The 27137-nt window shown below is 40.4% G+C and overlaps 1 protein-coding gene across 4 annotated transcripts in view; it reads right to left on the bottom strand.

Annotated features, from left to right (window-relative positions):
* GABRG3 (gamma-aminobutyric acid type A receptor subunit gamma3) overlaps positions 1 to 27137 on the bottom strand; it is a 569219-nt gene that overhangs the window by 241166 nt on the left and 300916 nt on the right. The gene's annotated exons all lie outside the window — the stretch shown is intronic.

The raw sequence follows: 27137 nt of genomic DNA, 5'->3' as shown, positions 1-27137 counted from the left end.
TACAATTAACTTAGGCTTGAATAGAGACTGGGAGTGGTTGAGTCATTATACTAAGTGAAACTACTTCTCCTTGTTTATTCCTCCCCCCTCTCCCCCCCCAACTGTTCCTCAGACGTTCTTGTTAACTCCTGGAAATGTGCTGGAAATGGCCCACCTTGATTATCACTTCAAAAGGTTTTCTCTCCCCCCACCCCACTCTCCTGCTGGTAATAGCTCATCTTAAGTGATCACTCTCCTTACCAGGTATATTTTTTCAATGTCTCTGTGTATATATAAAATCTCCTCGCTGTACTTTCCACTTTATGCATCCGATGAAGTGAGCTGTAGCTCACGAAAGCTCATGCTCAAATAAATTGGTTAGTCTCTAAGGTGCCACAAGTCCTCCTTTTTAAAAAAAAAAACCTAAATAAGCAAAAAGATGTATTGACATAGACTTTTAAAGGAAAAAAATGGACACTAAGTGGTCTGAAGTGTTTTGACCTTATTCAGAGTAGTCTTACTAGCCTGACACAAAATCCCAGATGGCAGAGAGATGTGAAAGACAGAACATAGCTTCAAACCCTTTTGAATTCATTTATCTCAAGAATCTACATACATTTTAAACCTGAACAAAGTAACAAACACATGCTACGTCATTTAAGACTTAGCTAAAAGTTTAAATTTGTGTAGAACTCTAAAGCAAGAAGTGAAGTGTCTGTTTTGGAACACCCACCTGCAGGCACTGATGAAAAGAAGGAAAAAAATACAAATAAAATTCAGCAGTCAAACAACCAGAAAGGGAGTTTAACAGACCTGCTCTCTCTTCTGGACTTCCTGACTCTTGCTCAAGAATGTCTTCCCTTCTTCCATGCTCCCTGTGAATAAGGGTTATAGAAGACTGCTGCCTGGATGATGGGAAGGTAAAAGTTTACAGCCAGAAACCAAAAAAAAGTTTAGGGTTATTTTTAACCTATCATTTAATCACTAAATTTTATAAAGCATTAAGAGTTTAAAAATGTGGCGTTAACAGGATAAAATGTTGGTGACTACATTTGTTTTTTATATTTCCATACTGTGGATGATATTTCATACCAGAAAGCTATTGTCAATAAATTTAATAATTTTGGTGTAGTTTAAATTCATAAGAATTACTTTTTAAATTAAGAAATCCATTTTTCAACCCTAAAATGCCCTAATGTATATGTTATTGCAGATAAGTCACACAAGTTGTAATAAACATAGTCTTGATCATTAAAGTCATTCTTCTTGTCTGAAATCCAGACTAATTTCATTTAAAAAAAACAAAAGTCTACAGACAGATTTGCAGCTCTTTTTTTTTTTATCTTGAAGTTCCAACAGGTCTCAATGGAGAGAACACTTTGGCTTTTGGAAATTCCTCTTCGTACCAGAACATATAGCACGTATATCCTTCCTCAGTAGAATCTGTTTTAATGAATACGATACGCTTATAGTTCAGTCCAGAGGTAATCACTCTATAAATCCAGCTGCAACAATAGAATTTAAGTCTCTGAGTACCTAATTATTAATAGTGATAGTAGAGTCATTGTCAAGGTTTTCAAAAGTATGAATCTGATTAAAAACAACAAACCTGCCTGAAGACTTATAATGTAATTTAATTTACATTCAGCCTGCTGGTAGAATACTTCCAACGAATCCTAAATGGAAGGAAAAATGTAAAAGATATATAGGGGACAGTAAATTTAACCAAAAAATGCTATACAGACTGAGATTCAGGTTTCCTGTCATTCACATGGTTTGATCAAAAACTGCTCTACTTTAGTTTCTAAATCCACTTCAAACTCATTTTTGTAACACATAGGTTGTCCAGGGTGGTCATACATACCTGTCACAGCGGAGGCCAGCATACAGCTACAGGCAGCCTACACCTGCTACTACTGTTTTCTACTCCTACTCATACCTCCCCAAAGAATTACAGCTTCTCCCTTTATGCCTCCCTCTGGGGGAAAAAATGCCACTTCTGATAGCAACGCATCTGTTCTCTTCCTTCGCATTGAAACAGAACACAGTATTCCTAAAGGCTAAACTAATCCATGGCATATGGTAGACACCAAACAATCAATATGCATAAAGAATTATTTGAGCGCTGAAATATTCTATCCAACAACATTTAGCAAAAAAACAGCCATATCCTATGTTGAAAAGGAAACTGTCAGGTCAATTTATGTCCAAAGTGTGGGCTATATAAAAATCAAGATTTTACTAGAACTTAAGATCAAAATCAGTGAGCAGGATCTTTTAAAAATCCCACTGAAAACACACACACACACACACACACACACTTTATTGTCTGGATCTAGACATCCCCTACAGTGTTTGTCAAATGTAGCAGCATTGTGACAGTGCACAACAGATGAAAAGAGAAACTGATTATAAACAAAAAGTGAAAAACAACTTGGCTATTTTCTTTGTCCAAAGAGATGGAAATACAAAAAATAGACATTAACGGTGAAGAGTACGTTAAATTTGCCAACTTTAGTCACCTTAGGGACTTTTATTAAGACTGATAAGAATAGTACAAGTCAGCAGGACTATTTTTATGCCATTTGTATTGGACAGACCAGTGGTTTTCAACCTTTTTTTCATTTGTGGACCCCTAAAAATTTTGAATGGAGGAGAAGACCCCTTTGGAAATCTTAGACATAGTCTAAGGACCCGAGGCTGAAAACCACTGGGACAGAAAATGCCATTACCTTATTGAGAAAAGGAGAGTACGTATTAGGGACTCCTGGTTTATAATTATTGGAAACGTACAGATTGAAAACATTGAAGCAAACTCAGAAGTTCATATGACAATAGAAAAATCATGAGAGGAACTCTGTTTTCTAAAACATATCTGGGGCCAGATTTGGTCCATGTTATAGTGGAGAGGGCATAGTTCTACAGCCAATGGCCCGTAGGAAAGCAATCTAATCAGCACAATTTAGAGCAGCCCTGAATTATGTCATTGGCCCATCATCATATCTGACTACCAAATAGTATTGAGGCATCTGTCCAATCTGTCTTATCTCACTGTCTGTCACAGGCATTTGTAAAGTGTCCATCACTGTAGAACCTAAGTGCCTAATACAGAAATTTAAAGGAATAATTTTTCCAGTCCACAAATGATCTGTTAATTCTGTTCCTCCAACCAGAAGAAGAAAATCTTATGAAGTGTGTATGGGGCAGGTGTTTGTGGGCATGCGTATGTGTGCATACCCTCCACTATTGGGAGCGGGTCTTCTCAAAGAGATAGTTACATTTAGTTCTAGTTTGTGGGCTCAGTCAGGCTGAGGAACAGAAGAGAGACTATAACGTTTAGTCAGATAGTGATTCTTTACAATATTCTGAGTAATCTGTGAAAGAGGCTAAATAATAGCATAGGTGCAAAAAACCCAAACACATGGGAAGGGGAATATGGAACTGTAATGAGGAGGTATCAGTTGTTCTTATAGGCCAAATTCTGCAGATCAGGTAAAACAGGTGGTAGGCTGTGAATGTAGTGGAATAAGTGTGCTATGTGTATGATACCTGGAGCCCAAGTAGGTATCTCATTCCCCTATGCAATGTGGAATACAGATCCTTTGAGGCTCCCAGCAGCTCAACACAGAGCGATATTTTAAAAGCAGGGCAAGAGTGATTTGGAGGAGGAATGTGGTGGGTGGATCTGTGACTGTGGCTCCTATGGTCAAACTTCTCCCCTGGATGGAAGAGAGTGGGGATTCAGGCTGAGGTAATGCCTGCTAAGTGATCCTTCTGCCAATCTGTGGCCTGGGGACAGGGAAGGATCCCCTCTCCCTAAACCTTCATACATGTCTGCAAAGCACACCCTCTTTCTTCTGTGGGTTGGAGAGAGGATTTTGGCCCTATTAGGTGTTCAGAAGCCAGATGCTATGATGATGATGAATATTATAGACATACCTGTAAATAAATCCCAATAGTAAATACCATATTGCATTACAAAGTTTTGGGATAGATTCAGCACATCAAGCTGAGTACCTGCCACCAGTTCTGCCTCTGTCCCCAAGTAAAAGATGAGCCACAAATAAATACAAAAATCATGTATTGCACCGTTAGACATGGGGCAATCCAAGGATGAGTATGATACCACATGTGCACATCTGGTAATATGGTGCCTGATTATTCTGTACTGCCTACCCAGCTCCTTCTTGGTGTGTAGACCATTGATTTAGATTGTGCTCTTTCCTTTATACTCTCTGATTTTTGCAGGTCCTAACAAAAGTAACACTGATGGGATCACAAACACCAAGTAAGGACTCATCAAATTCTCTCTTTAAAAGTCAACAATTGTCAGTGAAAAAACAAAGATCCAGGCAGTCTCAGCTGTCTCTTGATCCCTACACATCTTGTAATTAGACCCTTAACAAGCAAGTTAGCATCAGCTGTTCCTCACAGCACTCTTATATTAACAATAGTTCAGATACATGGGATGTTGAAAACGAGGGAGCAGCTGTCCCAGAAGGAAAGAAGAAAGTGGAATGGAAAATGATAATAGCCCAAGGCAATAACCTCTGTTAGGCACTCAGGTATTTCACTGAACATGCAACAACTAGCAGCTACAATGCACAATAAGGCTGTACACACACATACAGCCATAGCTTTTTGGATCACTGACATGCACAGAAGAACCTGACCATATATAGAAAGATAGGCAGAAGGTGCTTCTCTCAGTGGTAATAGGTGGTAAATTACTATTGGGAGTAACAGTCCAGCCCTTCCAACTATCCTTGCTGTACTGCATTTGATTTCCTGGGCAGAGAGGTTCACACATGACAGGCATAGAGTCCAAAGGGAGAAGAGAGCGGAGGTGGCACAGCCAGATACATCCAGCAGCAATCTTAAGGGACTGAATGGCCACGAGGGCGCATCAGAAAAAGAAAGGGAGGAGGGATCAGAGGAAGGACAAATAATCAGTAGGGAGCAATGGAGGTAGTTGAGGCAAACATGGAATAGCGCAATCTCAGAATGACAAGGGGAGAGTGGTTGCTGCTGTGCTCCAGAAGGAGGCAGGCAGGTTGAACCTGGAAGGTGCTATGTGACACTCCCATGCCCCACTGGGGGCACACTATGCCATTGTGCAGTTTAGGAGCTCTGCATGGCAGCAGCCTTCCCCCTTCTGGGCAGGTCCTGAACTGTGCTGAAGCAGGGGGTTCCCTCCTGAAAAGTTGTTTAGGAACAAAAGGTGGCTGTCATGCAGAGTTCCAAAGCCCCATAAGAGAGAAGATGTGGCTTATGAGCTTCACACAAGGAAGAGCTAACTGCCCTGAGGAGCTCCTGAGCTGCACAGGTGCATTTGCTTCTGCTAAATTTAGAATACGTGTCATCTTTATAACAGGGTAACTTGTGATCATTTGTGTGTCCTTATAATCACCATGTGCATACATGCCACCCTTATTATAACATGGTACTTCTACTTTTTTGTGGCAAAAATCCTGGCTGCAGGGGCAACCAATTGATGAAGTGCAAAGAAAGATCAGACAGGTCTCCCACTGAAAAAGAAGTCAACTCAAAGGAAGCCAAATTAGGATATTCTGATATGTTGAAATAGTGCCAATGACAAACAACATATGGAAAACAAGGCAGCAGTTTTTACTGAGTGACCTCCCCTCTTCGTTCTACATGTTTTAGGTAGATCATCAGACAGAAATTTTGGAATACACCACAGTTGAATGAGACAGAATAAAAATAATGATATAATCCTTCATGATTCAGGGCATAAACTGAACCACTAATTGAGTGGGTTAAGAGGAAATCTCCCATATGAAGAGGTTATTCCATAACTGATAATTACAGGTTTCTTATCTCTTCCTCCAAAATCCCTACTGGAGATAGGATACTGCTCTAGAAAGACTACTGGTCTGATTCAGTATGGTAATTCCTATGTTTCTAGTTCAAATTCTATTTTGCTATATTCAAGATCTTACCCTGTGGCCATCCACCACTGTGGCAACAAAGAATAAAGTCAACACTGTAAATTCCTTCAGAAATCTGATGTTTTGAAAAAGGTAGCAAAACAATGTCTAATGAATAGGAATTTCAACTGCAATAAAGCAACTTAATTTTTCCTTTCAGGATAACCATGAATTTCTGCAAGCAATAACATTACACAAATAAAATGTGTAAAATGGTATCTCCTTCCTGAAGCTTCTATCATCTTTCTTTTTCAACAGTTATCTGGATTGTATCTGGAATATTCTGCCCACCACCACCACACCAGAAATGAGAAAGTATTTTATCAGGTCAAATCACTTCAAACTTGAAACAAGGACTTCTGCGAATCTTGATGTTCTCTATTTGATTTGCCCCCTATTAAGTATTTCTTTCAGTGCCATCTTCAATAGCATCATTATTGAAGTTGTGGGAATTGAACGTTTTGGGGGTTTTGTTGCTTTTAAAAATGAATTTTAAAGACTTTCTTTCCTGATTCTTTGACTTTTTGACTTTCTTGCTTGATTAATGAGGCGGAGGATGACACTACTGATGGAGATAAAACAGCTGAATGAATCTGCAGAACAGTTATGGGGAATCTAATCTCAATACAGTCCATAAAAAAATACTTGATGTAAAATTGAGATGCGTTATTCAAGCTAGCAGGGAAGAAAATAAAAAGCTATTTTCAATTTTCAAACCCTCTGTTGAACACAATGTGACTGCATGGAGAGTATTTTATTTGCAAATGAAGGTACAGCTATACACCAGATTTTCCCCCCCCACACTTTATTTTTGCTATCTTTCTAATAGCATTCCATTGCCCATCCTCTATCTTATCATGATCACTCACAAAATGTTTCATTCACATGTTAACAGTCAGGTTATTGTGTTTGATTTTATAGTGTCAATAAATGTTTTATTTTTTTTTTCACTCTCGGAACAATAAATTCATCAGCTGGTATTAGCAGTGCTGCATTTCAAAAAAGTATTTTAGTCCTCATGATCCCACTTATGTGGGAGTTACAAAGGATTGCGCGTCAGCAGGAAGTTTGACATTGCTGTGCATCCTACAGGACACTATGTATAAATTAACCAATTTGATCTTGACCTCACACAAAGAGACAGGAACCATTTGCAAACACCGAGATGGCAAATTGAGCCAGGCTAGATTCTAGCAGCACTGGTGCTACGTTTATGCCTTCAGTTATTTTTGTTGGTATTTATTTAAGATAGCCTATATAAATTAAATGAGCCCAAAACCTTTATTATTGATCTACCACATGCGGTATGGACAAGAGCAAAATTGGTGGGAACAATGTAGAGGGGAAAAGATGGTTATGTGAGATACTACTTCTCCATGTAACCATCAGATATCCCCTGTTAATGACCAATATAGCTGATACACCCAACAGAAGAAAAGGTAGCTTGGCCAGGAGACCTGCCTAGTGACCGGGTGACCTCTGAGCACAGCTGAGCCATAGCAGGGCTACCCGATTGGCCAAGGAAGTCAGCAAATCACTCTGAGCTCAACAGCAGCAACTAATCTATGGCTGCTCAAGGCTTATGTCCGCCGCTTCCTGCCTGTCTTGTTCCCAGCCTCACTCCCTATTGGCTGCCTGACTCTGGCTCTGATACCTGGCTTTGGTTCCTGACTTCTGCTCTGACCCCTAGGTGTGGCTCCCACTCCAACCACTAGGCCTGATTGCCCACACCCAGCTTCATGGCAGGGGAATAGCTTATGCACATGCTTAAACACGTGCTTATGTACTTTGTTGGATCAAGACCTTGATTCATTTGAGTGGGCCTAGGAGTGCTGTTAATTTATACTCTCACACAGCACCACAGTGACATGAAAACAAAAGAACAGAGGTAAAATGAAAGGGAAGTAGTGCAGACGCTAGTCTCCAACAACTACATTGTTGACCCGTGATGAACTTGTAGAAGGTTTTTATGCAAGATTAAACTATATATCACGTGCTAATGCATGCTAAAATGCTTTAGAAAGTGATAATCTAAGTAATTATTATGGCATATTGGGCTGTATTAGTAGGAGCATTGCCCGCAGATCGAGGGAAGTGATTATTCTCCTCTATTTGGCACTGGTGAGGCCAGACCTGGAGCATTGCATCCAGTTTTGATCCCCCCACTACAGAAGGGATGTGGACAAATTGGACAGAGTCCAGCAGAGGGCAACGAAAATTATTAGGGGGCTGGGGCACATGACTTATGAGGAGAGGCTGAGGGAACTGGAGTTTAGTCTGCAGAAGAGAAGAGTGAGGGGGGAATTTGATAGCAGCCTTCAACTACCTGAAGGGGGATTCCAAAGAGGATGGAGCTCGGCTGTTCTCAGTGGTGACAGATGACAGAACAAGGAGCAATGGTCTCAAGTTGCAGTGCGGAAGGTCTAGGTTGGATATTAGGAAACACTGTTTTACTAGGAGGGTGGTGAAACCCTGGAACGGGTTACCTAGGGAGGTGGTAGAATCTCCATCCTTAGAGGTTTTTAAGGCCCGGCTTGACAAAGCCTTGGCTGGGATGATTTAGTTGGTGTTGGTCCTGCTTTGAGCAGGGGGTTGGACTAGGTGACCTCCTGAGGTCTCTTCCAACTCTAATATTCTATGATTCTATAATTAAAGCTGTAATGATGCAAGTAGGGGAAATAAAGATAACAAAACAGGTTTTGAAATAAATATGGGAACTAAACAGTTACCACAAGGCCTGATTAGTTAGCACAATGCCTATATAGTTAGCCTAATGTGCCTGACTTAGGTTTGTAAGATTTAGCAATATGCATCTTGTGATAAAAAAGTAAGCCACAAAAGGGCACTTTAAGTTTGAAATAACAGATTCCAGGAGAATTTCAGTATAAGTAACCAGGAAGTGAAACCGCATTTACATATTGAAACCATTGTGAAATTTGTCAGAACCCTTAGTTATGGTCCTTGGAGTGACAAACATCGGTAGGGGGCTGAGACCTAAACCAACTATGGTTCCAAATGTGTGGGGAATGTAAGGAAAATGGGTATAAAAAGACGGTCAGACCATCTCCTGGTTGCGACACCAGGAATGACTGAATGGCAGAAGCCTGAGTATGAACAACCCCTCTTACTTTTTCTTCTCTCATTCCTGCCAGTTTCCATAAGGTTGTAAATCAACCTGGGGAAATGCTTTATTTTGTACCAGCTTCAGATTGTAAGTATGCACAATCTAGGAGGTGCTTTGTTATATGTATCTGTTTTGGTATAATTATGCTTGTGCTTGGATTTTAAATAAAGTCCTCATGTCTCTGTTTACACCACTCTCACTTCATATAACAAAATTAATATAGCTGATGATTAAAGAACCTGTTATTGGTGACAGTACATTCTGCACTTCTAAATTAATAAAAGGCTACAAGATAAATTAACTTAGGCCAGAATTTAGGTTTGGCTAGACCTTATTTTTTTGGAAGGGGTAATAACTATCTGAATGAAGGTGTCCAAAAGGTTCACAATTGATTTTATGTAATAAAATCTGATCTATTTGAATGGGGTTTAATTTTTCTTTTGAGATACATGTTAGTCTTGACTTATTTCTGTTTTAGGTAATTTTTAGAGATCCCTGCTCAAATCCCTTTTCCACATTAGCCAAAGGAGGGAATTGAACTGAGCTCTCCCATATCCCAGGAGAGTAGCTCATACACAAAGCTAAAGGCTACAAGAGAGGCTGTCACCTTCTCGCTTCCTCTGGCTTGTGGTTTGTACTGGGGCTTAGGCAGCTGGTGGCCTGCCCGTGGCAGCAGCAGTGTACATACTCAGAGACAGAAACTGAGGGTGCAAAGGAACTTCGACAGTGAAAATTTACGGAGTAAGATTAGGTGCCTGCAGGGATAGGCTGCAGCTAAGCACTGGTTTTGTGGAGCGTGTGGAGGTTTTGTGATGCCTAAAACTGTGGTTTAGGTACCTAAATCCCTCTGTGGATCTGTCCCAGTGAGGACATGGAAGACACAGAAGGAGGAGGAAGGTACTGGGGAGGAGAGGAACAATAGGATGTGAAAGGCTGTAGGGGCAGGGAGTGGGAATTCTGGGAGAAAGAAAAGGAGCCAAGGAAGACTGGAACACCACAGGAGAGATGAGAGGAAAGGAGCAGAGGGTAAGAGAAGGCTCTGCAGGGATTAAAGAGGGGGAGAAGAGGAAGGGAGGAGGACAGGTCTGTGGCAGGAAGAGAAGCTCACAGCCAGTGGACGGAAGTGAAAGGTCTGCTAGAGTCAGAAGTAACGTTGGGGGCTAGGGGATAGGAAGATGAGCTCTCATGCCAATACACGTGTAATCAGAAAGTCAATCTTGGGGACAGATCTGGTCAAGAATTTTTCAACAAAATGATTATGTTGAAAAATAGTGATTTGTCAAACCAGAAACTTTTGACAAAAACGTATCCATTTTCACGAAAATTCTGTGGGAAAAGTTTCTTGGGTCTAGGATGTAATTTCTGATCAAAATGAGTGAGTGAGAGAGAGAGAGAGACTGAGGTTTGAGTCCCTGTTCTGCCTCCCTGAGTGTCCTGACCACCAAGCTATTGGATATTGTGGGATTTACATCTCTCTCCTTTTGCCAACAAATTCAAAAGGTGTTCGATTTGTCCTGTAAACCATGGGGAAAGCTTTGAAATCTCGAACAACGTAATGAGACAGGAAAACTGTTTCCTGCCAGCTCTCTACTTAGGGAGCACACAGAGTAAGACATTTCAAGTGCAGAGAAGCTCTGTGGACCTGAGGATGAGAAGTTCTGGCTACTTCTTGATTCTTAATATGTTCAGGGTTCACATTACTGTCTTAAGGAGAACTCCCCCTTTTAGTCAAATGAGGGTTTGCCTTGTTTGCATAGTGGAGTAAGGATCCACTGAATGAACCATTAATTATGTAAAAACAACCACTGTAACTGAATGTTACTGAGGTGATATGAACACTATTTTGAATAGGATATGAACAGAGCTAGTAAAAAAAAAAAGACAGAAGAAATTGAAAAAATGTAGATTTTTTTATCGTTTGTTCCAAAATTTTTGAAAACTCATATTTAACTTTTTCCACAAAAAAAACTTTGTTTTAATTTTTAAAAGATATTCATTTTTGAAGAAAAACAGACATTTTGAACAGAAATAATTTGATCAAAATTTTTCAACAAGCTTTATATGAGAACCATTTTGTCTACCAGAGAGACTACAATTTGAGACCTTAAAGACTATTGCGGGACAGAGCATTAACATATTTTATTGTTATATGAATACATCAAGAACAAAGTAACTATACACATTTTTCATGTTATAAATGAGGCTCTTATATATGCCGCCACCACCACTTTGTGGTCACTGCAGTATTATTCTTTTTCTTGGAGGTCTCCCATACAAGTACCAATTAAGCCTTATGTTGTTTATCTTTATTGCTGATAAGTGCAATAACCAGCGTCATCTGGCAACAAATTCTGTTAAGCCTTGGCAGAAAATATTGCTGTATTTTCTATATAAATCAATAAAAACCTGAAGTACCAATCCCCAAACTAAATCTGTTCACAAGCTGTTGGGAAGAACCTTATATCTTCTCAGGCATCTCTTTTAGGTCAGACAAGAAAAGCTGTAGAGAATTTGAGTAAAGCCTCAATTTGGAGGGAAAAAATGGGATTACCTTGGACAAAGCATCTATTATTAAAGTTCTGAACAGCTGTGTTTCTCTTACTTCAGTAAATATCTCTGGCGATGTATTATAATGTGTCTGCTTTCTGTCTACTACAGGCAAGCGATGTTGTCTCATCAAAATGCTGATTTTTGAACAACCATTGTGAACAAATACATCTTTAAAATTATAAAGTTCTCTTTGTTTGAAAATCATTACTGATACTAGTAAACTCGTCTAGACTTATCACATCAGTGTAGCTCATTTGATGATAACGAATAAAAGAACACACACCATAAATTACAGGTTGTACCTTTCTCTGCCTTTTTTATTGAAAAGGGGCAAGAGACCTTCCAGAATTAGAATATGGGCTACTAACTAGCTTCACTGACTGTTTGTTCTAAGTGGTTATCATTTTTATCCTTCATATGAGATAGTATTTTTTCGACTCTCTCTCCAAAAAAGTTACAAAGTAAATGCTGCTTTTTGGACAAGTTTACAGGAAATGCTCTAAACTTTGTTTAGCATGCTACACTCAGCAGGGGCAGGCTATCCGAATAAGTAACCAGGCTTCTGGGCAGTCCTGTACAGCTGGCACTGAAGCAGGCTCTGCTGCAGCTTCACTGCTATCAGTATTAAAGCTAGCTCAGATAAGTCTACGCATGCTGCAATCTCACACCTTGATTGCAGTGTAAACATTCCCTCCCTGAGAACTAGCTTGGAAACAATCAGGCTTTGGCTACACTTGCAAGTTAGAGCGCATTAAATCAGCCCCGGGCGCCCTAACTCCTGAGTTGTCCACACTGGCAAGGCACTTAGAGTGCCTGGACTCTGCAGCTGGAGTGCTCCTGGTACTTCACCTCCACGAGAAGCATAGAGCTTGCTGCGTCCTGGCTGAAACACCCAGGTGTCAGTGTGGATGACGTGTGGCATTACTGCGCTGTGATTGGCCTCTGGAAATGTCCCATAATCCCCTGAAGTCAAGTGGGCACTCTGGTCATTGTTTTGAATTTGACTGCAGGCATGTGACTATCCCCTTTCAAAGCTCTATTTCTGACAACCGGCATGCTTATCTGCTCTGGGACAAAGCAAACCATTACTGGGGGGGCGGGGAAGAGAGAGAGAGAGTGTGAGTGAGTGAGTGTGTGTGTGCGCATGCGGGGCACGGGGACTGATGTCTGGTTTCCCCCTTCTCCCTGCCGCTGTCTGAACTTACAAGATAGCATGCTGACACATTCTGTCCCCGAAAACACACCGTCTCTCCCTCCACATACACACAGCATACTCCCTGTCACACTCCCCGCCCCCTCAGTTGAAAAGCAGTTGGCAATCTAGTAGGATGCCTATGGAACAATGGGATTGGGAAACCTGCATCATGTGATGCTGTGCCTGCCCCATTAGGCATTGCAAACCCTTTTCAAAGCACGTAGCAGCCACTTGCACACTGGGATAGGTACCACAATGCACTGCTCTCTGTGGCGCTGCAAGAGCTGTGAATGTGGACATGCTCCACAGTCACAAGGAACACAGTGTGAACACACAGCAGCACTTTTCCTGCTGCTGTCTCCGAGGGCTGGTTTAACTCCCGGCGATCTACATCTGCAAGTGTAGACGTAGCCTCAGTCTCCACTTACCCAAAGTAGCACGATCCAAGCATACTTTACCAGTGCACCAAGTCAACCCACTTCTAATTGTACATTTTTAAAATGCAGCATTGGGGAATTTGCTTCTAAAAATCAAATACTTTACTGTGGATAAAGGGACGACCCACAACTATAGCAGCATCAAGGTGTTTCAGACCAGAGCTGAGTACTTTTTATATGGGGAATTTAAAACAAAAAGTCAAAACAAACAAAAAACCTGGGCAAAGTTCAAAGACAGAGGGGTTGGATATCTCAGGGGATTTGGAGTGGGACATGAATTAGAAATTTAGGAAGAAAAACTAATTGGTACTGTGCATCAAACTGAAACATGCATTTTGCTCCATACATGGAAATAATCTCTGCAGTCAAATATTTAAAGAATACTCTCTTGTTTCTTACAAGGAGGTGCTATGCAATTCCACATCATATGGAGGAATATGGAACTATAATTTTTTTATATAAAAGCTAAAACTGAATATGATACCCACATTGGGCAGGTTATTTGATAATAAAAGACAAAAGTACAGTATTTTCTGATTTGGCAGAGATATGGTGCCTAACATAAAAAGGAGAAGGAGATAAGATTTATTAACTGCCATACAGTATGTCATTTCTTCCAAATTAATTATCTTGTAAGGAGGCAAAACTGCCTTTCATATGCTGGGATACAGGCAGCATGCTCAAGAAGCCCAGACCTTGATAGCACTGCCTTAATAGCAAGGGATACAGATGAAACTTCTCTGATATTGTTTTAGCTTTGTTAATGGTACAGCTGGCAGAAGTGCTGCTTTTTGCATTTTCTCCCTATTTCCATGTTTGTCCTTAGCATCTTTTACACTTCTGTGGGGAAATTCTATATTATTTGACTGACTTGGTCAATGTTTACCTCTCCCTGTTCCTTCCCTCTCCACACCCCAAAATTCTCTCTCTTTATTTGGTCTGCTTCTGACCCTCTACGTGGCATCTAACACTGAATAAAATGCACAAATGGCTTCTTTCTCCAGCTTGACAGTCCAGCAAGCATGACAGTTTCCACAAAATGCTTGAGAATTAGACTGCATAGTTTCCATTAAGTGGAGCTGCATCATTTGAATGCTAGGTATTCCACTGAAGTATACGAATAAAAGGAGTATTTATTTTTTTAAAATCCACCATTAACATTGTTATAGCCCCTAGAGAATAATGTTTTGTTGCTATGAAAACATTTTACATTTTCTATATAATATGTGCTATACATTTGCTCCCTGCACGGTCCAAAATAACCTGAACCTTCCTGGTATGCTACAAAGCTCATCAATTTTCCACAGGCATTTGAAAATGAGGTGAGGGGAAGGGAATTCTTGAAGGAGAAGGTGATTTGAGCTTTAAATTGCCTGGCTTTTTGATGGTGCATTATATACTGAATTGTATTGCTGTAATGTTAGGGTATTGTGTGTGATGTACCTTAAAGTTATATCAATGGTGCCTAGAGGGTATGAAGAGATGCAGTTTTTTAGCATATGTAAAAATCTAAAGAACTATAAGAAGCAAAATACAATTAAGCTGGGGATATACCTTTTTGCACATTAGATAGCCCAGGGAGGAGTTTCTTGTGGTGGTTTCAAGAACAACTTATTCACAGAACAACTAAAGCAGCACAGAACCCAAACTGGAGTAAATCATAGTAAATACTGGATGATGGTTTAGGCAGATGTGGTTATTGACATGGACACCTGTGGCACAGTGAGTCACATTCCGAAAGCACAGACATTTAAATGTTGTAGCACTAACAGTTTCATTTTTCTAATAAAAAGAATGGACTGCTGTCAATAGAGAAGCATTTTCATTTTAATCATAATTGATCCTTTATACATGATAGAGTTGCTTGCCTGGACTCCATAGCTAAGGCAATGATTTCCATAGTTAAGGCTAATCGATTTCTATTCTAAAACTTATTTTCAGTCCTCCTGCCCTGCAAATTTTGCTTGGAGTAACTCTTTCCTTTCTAAAATAGTATTTGAGAAGAACGGCTTTTCTGAGAAGTGTGAAAGTTTAGAATCAAAAGTGTTTATATGCTACTTAATCCAAAAACACATTCCAGAAATGTTGCCAGTGTTTCTCTGACATACTTATCACTATGCATGAATGAATGACTCCATCCTGTAATATAAGCATGACACACAGAACTACTACTTCTGTGTGTCATGTTTATATTACAGGATGGAGTAATTATAGGAGGTAGTGATCAATGGCTCCATGTCTAGTTAGCAGCCGGTATCAAGTGGAGTGCCCCAAGGGTTGGTCCTCAGGACGGTTTTGTTCAATATCTTCATTAATGATCTGGAGGATGGTGTGGACTGCACCCTCAGCAAGTTTGCAGATGACACTAAAGTGGAAGGAGAGGTAGATATGCTGTAGGGTTGGGATAGGATACAGAGGGACCTAGACAAATTAGAGGATTGGGCCAAAGAAATCTGATGAGGTTCAACAAGGACAAGTGCAGAGTCCTGCACTTAGGACGGAAGAATCTCATGCACCGCTACGGACTAGGGACCGAATGGCTAGGCAGCAGTTCTGCAGAAAAGGACCTAGGGGTGACAGTGGATGAGAAGCTGGATATGAGTCAACAGTGTGCCCTTGTTGCCAAGAATGCCAATGGCATTTTGGGATGTATAAGTAGGGGCACTGCCCGCACATCGAGGGACGTGATCAGTCCCCTCTATTAGACATTGGTGAGGCCTCATCTGGAGTACTATGTCCAGTTTTGGGCCCCACACTACAAGAAGGATGTGGAAAAATTGGAAAGAGTCCAGCGGAGGGCAACAAAAATGATTAGGGGACTGGAACACATGACTTATGAGGAGAGGCTGAGCGAACTGGGATTGTTTAGTCTGCGGAAGAGAAGAATGAGGGGGGATTTGATAGCTGCTTTCAACTACCTGAAAGGGGGTTCCAAAGAGGATGGATCCAGACTGTTCTCAGTGGTAGCAGATGACAGAACGAGGAGTAATGGTCTCAAGTTGAAGTGGGGGAGGTTTAGGTTGGATATTAGGAAAAACTTTTTCACTAGGAGGGTGGTGAAGCATTGGAATGGGTTACCTGGGGACGTGGTGGAATCTCTCCTTCCTTAGAAGTTTTTAAGGTCAGGCTTGACAAAGGCCTGGCTGGGATGATTTAGCTGGGATTGGTCCTGCTTTGAGCAGGGGGTTGGACTAGATGACCTCCTGAGGTCCCTTCTTCCAACCCTGATATAGTATGATTTTAAGTGCTAGGAAGAAACCACTCTTATTACTCCCTCCCCGTGCCAGTGACACAACTCAGTGTTTAAAATCCCAACCATCTAGAAGTCATGAGTCAGGCTCTCCCAAATCACCCCACTGACTAAAAAACTGATATTTAAAATAAGTGAATTTGCAAAGAAAGAGGAGGGGGTGAGTGTTTGTCTTCTGATTTTATACCTTTGGGGTGCACTTGGGCCATATTTGCAGGCTTTTCTCTGTAACTGTGTATCTTAGAAACATACTTTTAAAAAAAAGCTGAAATTCTTGTGATCACATGAAGGAACATGGGCTTTTAGTAAAAAACACCAAATATTGCGAGACTCATGATAAAAATCACAGGAGTTGGCAATAACCATGTCACATGGCAGGGATCAATACCTAATGCATGCCATTACATACGTCGGTCTAGCTTACCTAGAGTCAGGATTTTTATTCCCACTCCCTCCTCCTTGCACCATGCAAGCAAACTGTCTTAGGTCCTTTCTTGCTTTGCTGGAAGGAAAGCTGTTTGAAATTTTTCAGATTTCAAGTTCTTGATTAATGTTTTCATCAAAAATTCAATTTTTGACAACAAATAATAAGATCACACTAAATTTTGGGGAAGGTCTGACCAGATTTAGTTGGAAGTAGCTACAGCTGCTGAAGCACTTTCCATGTTATTCAGAAAACTTAAGGTCATCACACTGAAGGCACAGAAATATTTGGAGTCTCACATAACAAATACCTTAAAAATCTCCTGGTGGAACAGAAATCCTGGAAAGGACAAAGGGGGGGAGGGAAGGAAAGGGATACTTAAACTAGCCTATGTTAATCAGCTCTCAGGCCCTTCTGAATGTTCAAATTTAGGCCCAAGCAGCAGGCTAATTACATTGTCCTTCGCTAAACAGAAATTGTGTGTGCTCATATGGATCTGGCTTAGACTTTTTATGTCTATCCCTCTTTTACTGTATTCAATCACATTATATTTAGGGCCCTAACAAATTCACAACCATGAAAAACATGTCACAGACCGTGAAATCTGGTCTTCCCCAATGAAATCTGGTCTTTTGTGTGCTTTTACCCTAAACTGTAAGGATTTCATGCGGGTGACCAGTGTTTCTCAGATGGGGGGGGAGAGTGGGGGGCTGACCCAAAAGGAGTTGCAGGGAGGTTGCAAGATTTTAAGGGGGTCACGGTATTGCCATCCTTACTTCTGCGCTGCCTTCAGAGCTGGGCGACCAGAGAGTAATGACTGTTGGCTGGGCGCCGAGATCTGAAGGCAGCACCCCTCCAGCAGCAGTGCAGAAGGGTAGCAATACCACACCATGGCACCCTTACTTCTGCACTGCTGCCCTCAAAACTGGGTGACCAGAGTGTGGTGGCTGCTGACTGAGGGCCCAGCTCTGCAGGCAGCAGCGCAGAAGTAAGGGTAGTAATACCATACCATGTCATCCTTACTTCTGCACTGCTGCTGGCAGCAGCTCTGCCTTCAGAGCTGGGCTCCCAGCCAGCAGCCGCCGCTGTCCAACTGCCCAGCTCTGAAGGCAACGCTGCCACCAGCAGCAGCGCATAAGTAAGGGTAGCAGTACTTCAATCTGCCCTACAATCTGCCTTGCGACCATTCCATAACTCTTTTTTGGGTCAGGCAGGGCCATTCCTAGGGTACAGAGAATCAGGGTGACTGCCCTGGGCCCTGCGCTTTGAGGGGCCCCCACAGGTGGGGAGGTGAGGCTGGAGGCGGGTCAGGCAAGCAGGGCGAGGAGGCAAATAGGGAGGCAAGCAGCACGTGGGGGGGCTGAGGAGGAGCCCCCCTACCAGAACCTCCCCCTCCCACCTGTGCCTCCTGCCTGCCGGCGGGCCCCACCAATCAGTGCTTCCCCCTCCCTCCCAGCCTGCCATGGATCAGATCAGTTTCACGGCGTCAGCAGGCACTGGGGGCAGAAGGGGAGGAGCAAGGGTGCAGCATGCTCAAGGGAGGGGCGGAACTGGGCGGGGAAGAGGTGGGGCAGGGGTGGGGCCTTGGGGGAAGGGGTGGAGTGGGGGCGGGGCCTGGGCAGAACCAGGGGGAATACCCCCCAGCAGATAGGGGCTGAGTTTCTAATGTCCTGGGCCTCCCACCCTCTAGGGATGGCCCTGGCATCAGGACCCGTTCAATTACAACACCAGAAAATTCAGATTTAAATAGCTGAAATAATTGAATTTACAATTTTAAAAATCCTATGACCATTAAATTGACCAAAATGGACTGTGGATTTGGTAGGGCCCTAATTATATTGTATAAGAATCTCACAATCAGTGTACAGAGCTACACAGTAATAAATGTTGAGAGAAGCAGCTGTCTCTATTTTCACATACAGTAACTTCCTCCAGAGGAATAGGGGTAAGTTAGTATCAATATGATATTTACAACGGCATACAACACTCTGACAGGAATTTCCCATAAATTATAATAATTCTCTATCACCATTACAATTAGATTTAAAAATAAAGGTACAAATCCATTCACACTTTTATTTGACTGGGGTGAATTTGTGTACACCAGACCGAGGATAAATTTGGCCAATTTATAGCTATAGTATATGCTGTTGGAGTCTTTGGACAAAGTTAGAAGAAACTTTTGGATGCAAAGATTCTGAATGCATCTGCAGAATTTTATGAGCCTTGGCTATAAAAGTGAAGGAGCATAAAAATTTTAGAGACACTTAATGTAGCCATGTATTGAGTCATATTAAAGAGGATGGATAAACCAGAAAGCAAACAGAATAAATGTTTGGCTAAACAGACTTCCTGAGAAATAAATTATCAAGGTTAGTCAAGAACAGAAAGAATTGTGGGGAACTTCAGAAAGACCTAAATAAGGTTGGCATCTGGGCAACATGATGGCAGATGAAATGTATTGTTGACAAGTGCAAGGTAATGCCCATTTAAAGAACCAATTTAAACTACTCACACATGTTAATATTTTCTAAATTTACTATATTTATTCAGGGACAGATCTAGGTCTCACTGGGGACACCTCAGGAAAACATCTTCTTAGTGCACATTCAAAAAACAAGGAAGATTAGCTACATTAAGAAAGGATAATAATGAAAATATAATACCACAAATTAGTGATTAAGCCATCACCATGAATATGGTATTGAGTGTTGGTCGACCTGTTTGAAAAAATATATGGAAGAAATATAAAAGTCCAGAGAAGGGCAATAAAAATAATGAGGTATAGAAACTTCCATATGAAAAAGATTAGAGGAGACTCATTTAATTTTGAGAGAAAACAAAGACACGGCAGAGGTTTAGAATCTGATGGATGATATAATGGCTCCACTATTTATGCTTTTCTACATAGAAGAAAAAATACAATTGTACTTTAAAAACAACAAATTTAAAACTGGTAAAAGGAAAAGACTTTTACACAAAATACAAAATTAATCCATGGAACTCATTGCCATGAGATATTGAGGCCAAAAGCTTAGTCAAATAATAAAAACAGATTTAACATTAATATGACTAAGATCATCATCTTCAGTTACATCAGACAGTATATAAAAATGTAAACCATCATGGTTCAATTCATAAGCCATTTGCTAACTACTGGGGGATATGAAGAAACTTCTCTAATGCAAAGGGATTTTGCATTTTTCAATTAATTTTTTTTTCCATTTTTCTCCTCTTTCTGAAGCATCCCATACTGGCTGCTCTCAGATATAGGAAACCAGTCTTGAAAATGATTAGGGGGATGGGCACGTGATTTATGAGGGGAGGCTGAGGGAATTGGTATTATTTAGTCTGCAGAAAAGAAGAGTGAGGGGGGATTTGATAGCAGCTTCAATTACCTGAAATGGGGTTCCAAAGAGGATGGAGCTAGGCTGTTCTCAGTGGTGGCAGATGACAGAACAAGGAGCAATGGTCTCAAGTTGCAGTGTGGGAGGTCTAGGTTGGATATTAGGAAAAACTATTTCACTAGGAAGGTGATGAAGCACTGGAATGGGTTACCTAGGGAGGTGGTGGATTCTCCATCCTTAGAGGTTTTTAAGGCCCAGCTTGACAAACCCTTGGCTGGGATGATTTAGTTGAAGTTGGTCCTGCTTTGAGCAGGGGGTTGGACTAGATGACCTCATGAGGTCTCTTCCAACCCTAATCTTCTATGATTCTATGGCATGTCATCTATGACCCTCAGTATAGTAATTCCTATCTTCCTGTAAGAAGAAAGAGATGAAATAGCTAGGCCCCCAGTCACAAAGACTGAATCAAGAAATTCAGTTGTGTGGTATCCAGAATAAGCAATATGGTTCAACTCATTGAAGAGAGCTTCTCAGCTAAAAAGTTCAGATTAAGATCCAGATTCTTCCTGTATGCACATCTGTGGCATTCAGTTTACAAGAAGTCTGCTCTCGCCTACCAAAACGTCAATAATGAAAACTCAGCATGGAATATAAAATCTAGCTGGGTTCTTTCTGGCTTGTGCCTCACCAGTAATAAGATTATGCAATTAGAACTTCATTAATAATTCTGCTGATGATACATGAGACAGAAAAGAATACAACTCTATCTGCCAGACCAGAATTTGTTTTTTTTCCCAGGCTAATGGGAGGAAAAATAAAATAAAATAAAATTGTTGAAATCATTATTTTTGTCAGAAAACTAAATTGATAAGTCTTAATACCAAACAGCTAAACTATATATTCATAGAAGGAGTTTCTCTATTCCAAGGAATATATTTGGTGAAATGGAATTTTTATGTAGAAAGAGAGGATCTGTTCTTCCTACACACTAGTACAATAATAGATTTGGACGAAATTGGTGAAAACTTTTTCACATTTCTTGCAGTTTTTTAACCATTCTGTGTTTCATGATTTTGCATACCAATTTTTTAAAAATTGTTCTTGAAATTTCAGGAGACTGGTAGTTTTTCACATTGAAGCATGCCTAAAATTGAGTAAATTAAGCCACTTTTGGTTGAAACTTCATATTCGCATATGGTTAACCTGACATGAAAGCACTCTAGTTTGCTCATGCATATATGTGTGTGGCCTGTTGGCTGTATATTTACTGTGATTGAACTAAGCAAAGGGCTGAGATCCAACATCTGAGTTCCATTCCCATCTCACCTAAGGATTGGCTGAATCGCACGACAGTAGTTTGACACTTTGAACTTTGTTCTGTTAAAAGCACACTTCTAATTCTCTAAATTGATTTGGAGTTTGATAAACCACATGTAATTCATCTAAATATCTTGGTGGTGTATTTTTACCTTAAAATAACAGGAGCTGCTAAATATATCAACCAAAATTAGTAAATGAAGTGTAAACTTGGAGATTAGCTGCTACCATTGGGAAAAAACAGCAAAATCCTAGTAAATTACAAATATATCAAGTGAGTGACCTGTATTTTTAGAGTTAAATCTTTGTAAATCAACAGTAAAAGGTTAATTTAAAGAAAAAATCTAATTGTTCTGCTGAAACCTCACTGGACAGATCAGCAGGATGGCAAACACCATATTGAATTCTTCCCTGTGCAGTGATTGGATAAGGGTCTGGGAGAGGGAGGAGCTGCACAACTCACATCTGGACTCTTGAGTAGTTGGAGACACCCACAGCAGGAAAGCCCATCCCTTACTTCCTGCTGACAGTCCTCCTCATGCTGGATGATGGGAATGCCAAATTAAGCAGAGGGTAACTATAGAAAAGCCCACACCTGCTCACCTGCAGAAAGGTCGATAACTGACAACAGGCAATTTGGTTGGTTTTTCTGTTCCACAAAATCCAATATTTCTTTTTAAATTAACTTCCTTGGCTTTAAGTGGATCAAAAACAACAGGAAACAATAAATTAACACACAAAGAAATCAGATCAGCCCAGTGAGATAGCTCTTTATTTGTATCATCTCGCATTATTCTTGGCTCAGTCTCCAGCTCAGATATCTCTAAAAGGGGTTAATCTTCTAACTCTGCCACACAGATTGTTCCAGACATTAATGATGCAGTAAATGCACAGTCCTGCAGATCCTGACACTCTATACACCACAGTTGGTTCTTGAACACTCAGCTGCCATATGGTATGGCTGCTGGCCGTCATGTGCTTCTGCCTGACAGGGTGGAGCAAGTGCAAGCTCATGCTGAGCACATGGATGAGAGGTAGGCTCAAGAATCCTCCTTGATACATGGCCCGAGGTAGGTCCTGAGGAACAGGGAATAGCCAGAGATGATGCTTGGACTGCTCCCTATAATAACCTATGCCATTTTTCTTTTGGCTACTGTTGTGTTTGTTACTGTTTAAAAAAGTGCAAGAGGCTGAATGCTCCTTCTGCTTACACCAGCTGAGAAGAGCAAAAGCTCAGACTTTAGCAAGTGGAGGATGGAAGAGGAGAGGAGATATATGGCTCCAGTACATGTTTCTAATTTTTCCAGAGCCTGTGGAATGCATCACAGGCATCTTATTCAGGTAGGGTAGGAAGATGTTGACGGGTTAAAGGTTGTTCCTCTTCTAACCAGGTAGATTTCAAAAAGGAAATCCACACAGAAGTTAATGCTTTTCCAAACAGTTTTAACTCCCCTTCAATACCATTACCCCATCCCAGGAAGTAGAGATGCATATAGGGTTTTGTGTGTGTGTGCCTTTTGTTTTTTAGACGCACACACAAAACCTTACTATGAAAGAGCCACACAGGCACACTGGGATCCAAATAACCATATTAACTAATTACATACAACATGCAAGGCCTGGCTACATACATACATTGGCTCCTCAGGCAAGGTTTTGGTGGCTTCTGAAACATAGAAGACAGTGAGGGTCACTAGAGGGTCACAAGAAGAACAAGGAGTACTTGTGGCACCTTAGAGACTAACAAATATATTTGGGCATAAACTTTCGTGGGCTAAAACCCATTTCATCAGATGCATGGAGTGGAAAATACAGTAGGAAGATGTGTCTGTGTGTGTGTATATATATATATATATACACACACACACACACACGTACATACATACACACACACACACACACACACACACAGAGAACATGAAAAGATGGGGTTGCCATACCAACTCTAACGAGACAAATCAATTATGTTATTATCAGCAGGAGAAAAAAAACTTTTGTAGTGATAATCGGGATGGCCCATTTCAAACAGTTGACAAGAAGGTGTGAGTAACAGTAGGGGGAAAATTAGTATGGGGAAATAGTTTTTGGTTTGTGTAATGACTCATCCACTTCCAAAGGAATACTGCCCAATTCCTATACATTAAAGGAAGGCAGCATGATTCCCAGGGACAAGGAGTTGCCTTGGAAATGCCACAGGCTTGTACCCAGGGAATTGGCTCCCTGAACTACTATCCTTCCAGCTCACGGGGCTATAGCCCGCTTTCCTGCAGTGCTCTAGGTTTTGCTGCATCACTAACCACAAATGAGTTCAGAAACCACTTCAGAGGTGAGAGAGAAGGGAATACCATGAAGTGAATTATGCAGCATTTCTAGCTAATGTTTTCTCCTCCCATGGGTTTTCCAACAATAGGTGACGATCAGGAGCTAGTAATCAAAACAAGTTAAATTAGCACAGTAAAATGGCTCCATTCAGCCCATTGTATTCGTATGACTCTTCCTGGCAACCAGACCATTTGACTCCAACTCACAAAGTGCAAAGAGAAAGGATAGGAGTCAGGAGGTCTTGCAAGGACCTAGCTCAGTCTAAAATTTATTTGGTAAAGTTAAAGGAAATTTCTAGGAAAGGTGCTAAGTTTTAGATATTAACATAGTTAATGTCCAAGTGTCTGTGCAGCAGGATAGGTTATAGTATATGAAGTTTGAGTGGTTTTTTTGTGGTTGCCCGCAATTTAACTTTCAACAGTGTGTGCGCACATAGGCATTCTGCTGTAGATTCTACAACCATTTAGGTTTTTGTTTGATTCACAAGACAACACATTGTGGAATCTAAATTTGTAATAAGCTCCTCCCCTTGGAAATTTGGCATAGCTGACAGTAATAAATCATTCAGATGTTCACCTCACAAGTCCTGTGGAGCATCATGTATCTTCTGCAGTGTGTGTACAATACACTGAAAATATAATGAAGCTAGAACACAAACAAATCACTGAGGAGATGTTCTACATGAAAATTTACAAAAGCAGCACTAAGATAGTGCTAAAGGTAGCACTAAAATAGCCTTCAAGGAAAGGAATGTCACTTGATAACTTAAAAATAACCTCAAGTGAACGGCAGTAGTAGAGCAGGTGAGAAGGTTACAGAATCATTGTGTTATCGTTTTTCATGTGTTATTTTCATACATCAAGAAAACTGTAAAACTGAGATGAATGGAACTCGATTATGCTCATATAACTCCCATTTCCTCTGATGGTGTTGCATGCATGCACCCAAAGTTAGAAAGATTTTTTTGCCTAAAATATTTAAATGATGATAAAACAAGTCAGGCCAAGATCAAGTTTGAAATTTAGCTATGGACCTGAACCTTCTGAGGTTCAAATCCTATTCAGTGCAAAGTGAAGAGTTGTTCCTCTAAATAAGATAATGGCACAGAACACAGCTTAATCGCTTTCTGGAGCTTCCCCAACAGTTATTATGCCTCCAAATTGAAGAAAGGACTGGGATGATTTCTCTGCCTGTCAAGAGCTGGCCATCTTCTCTGGATATTGATAAAGCTGGGGTGTCAAACTCATTTTGGAAGAGAGAACCAAACTCCATTTTTGATTATAGTAAGGGGTATACATTTAAAACTACATACTACCTTCAGTCTACAGCAAGATAGCAATGGGAGGTTTCCACAAAGATCCAGAGTAGAATATGGACTATTATTGTTTGTTGAGTAATTTATTGTCACATTCAATTTCACTGGGAAAATCTGCTCCCTTGTAGAACTGCTACAATTTTGTCCACTATTTCTCTTTCTTTCCCATCCTATTTTTCTGTTTCTCTCCCTATTCCCACCTCTCTGTGGGCTTGACTCTCACCTCTTCTCCCATTCCATTCACTAAAATGATCATCAATAAAGCAGTTCATGTTGACAATATAGCATTATCATTGGACTTTAAAGTTGACACTCCAGTGAGATTAATATAGACAGGAGAGTTAAATCTAAGTAATTGTTTCAGGCTGTCTACAGACTCAAAGACATTTCAGCACTAGTTACATTTGGGAGGTCACTTTTTATTTTTAATAACAAGTTAGATTCTACACAGTCTGAATACATCAAATGGGCTGGATCTAGCTCACAAGCTGTATGTCCTAAAGCATTTTTGCCCATATCCATGGAGCTCATACAAATACTCCAAAGTTCATTTGCCTTGTGGGAGGAAAATACCTCTATGCCCACCATACTGGGTTCCAAATCCTGTTTCAAACTGGAGAAGATGAATACTCTTCTACACTATCAATATACTTCCCAGGAAAAAAAAGTAGTGTGTATCACATAAATGTGTTTGCCAAATGGTGTTACCTCTCTACTTATTTTATAGATACAATGGGAAAATGATATTATTTAAAAGGAAAAAGAAAATGATAGCTTTCCCAGTCCTTCACTTCTATTTACAGAGTACATTCTCTGAGACACAGGATTTATCAAAGTATCACTTTTTGATAGAGCCCTTTTAAAACAATAGTGGCAGCACATCACTGCTGATGAATGATCTGTTTCAGGAAGAGGGAGTACTCTGTGAAAAATACATTTTGAATGCCTTTTCCACCCAATCATCCTAAAAAGTATCTTTTCCCTAGTCTTTTTCATGATATGAATGGGGGTAAATGAATAGGAGAGAATAAACACACTCCTTACTACCGAGTACATTTTTTTGTAAAAGACAGAAATTAAGTAGCTCTGTAATCCTGGCCAGAAGACAATTGTCCTTTTGGAAGGGAACACCAGTTATAATAGAACTGAAATTGGATTCATTAGTAAGCACCTATGATTCACGCAGTCAGAATGTTCAATGTGCTGAACATTCCCTTCACCTCAGGAGATAAACAACTGGAGGTTTTTTTTTGTTATTCAACTTCTATTTTTGGGTACAGAGGCAATCAGGAATGTGCCTTTAGCAAATTTTAAAAACAATTTAGAGAGTCATAAACCATGTTTGTAGGGATCTGTGGTATTTGCAGTGTTTACATACACACACAATACCTAGCATGATGATATTATGGGTTAGCTTTCACATTCCTGACTTTCTTTTCTAAAAAGTCTCACTAAAACTTGACTTTTGCCATATTAAGGAGAAAAGCCTGTGATGAGAGTCAGATACAGTAAACTAAATGCCATGCTTGTCCTTTTAAACATCACTTACCACATTTGGATCATGTTTGTAATTACATTTCTGCAGCAACATAATGTTAATTGAGATGTGCCATCTCCCATCTCTGGGGTGTTCATGTTAACAGGATTCCTGCCAACCTCCCACAATGATGACAGCATTTATAGACAAAATTATACACAATACAATCCAGTTGGACCTACCATGCAGCTGAATAATACAAGAAAAAAATAGCCTTAGCCTAATGATGCAGTCTATTTCTGAATTGTGAGGCAAAGTTGCTACCATGCTATTTCTCATAAACTCAGATATCAGAAATGATCGGGCCTATATCTGAACTGCACATTTCATAATATAGTTAGTTCTCTTCTCAAATATATGTTACATTATTATATCTCATCATAGCACAG

Source organism: Caretta caretta, chromosome 1 (assembly GCF_965140235.1).
Source record: "Caretta caretta isolate rCarCar2 chromosome 1, rCarCar1.hap1, whole genome shotgun sequence".
NCBI lineage: Eukaryota > Metazoa > Chordata > Testudines > Cheloniidae > Caretta > Caretta caretta.
The sequence above is the reverse complement of the archived record's forward strand: the minus strand, read 5'-3'. Positions and strand labels throughout refer to the sequence as shown.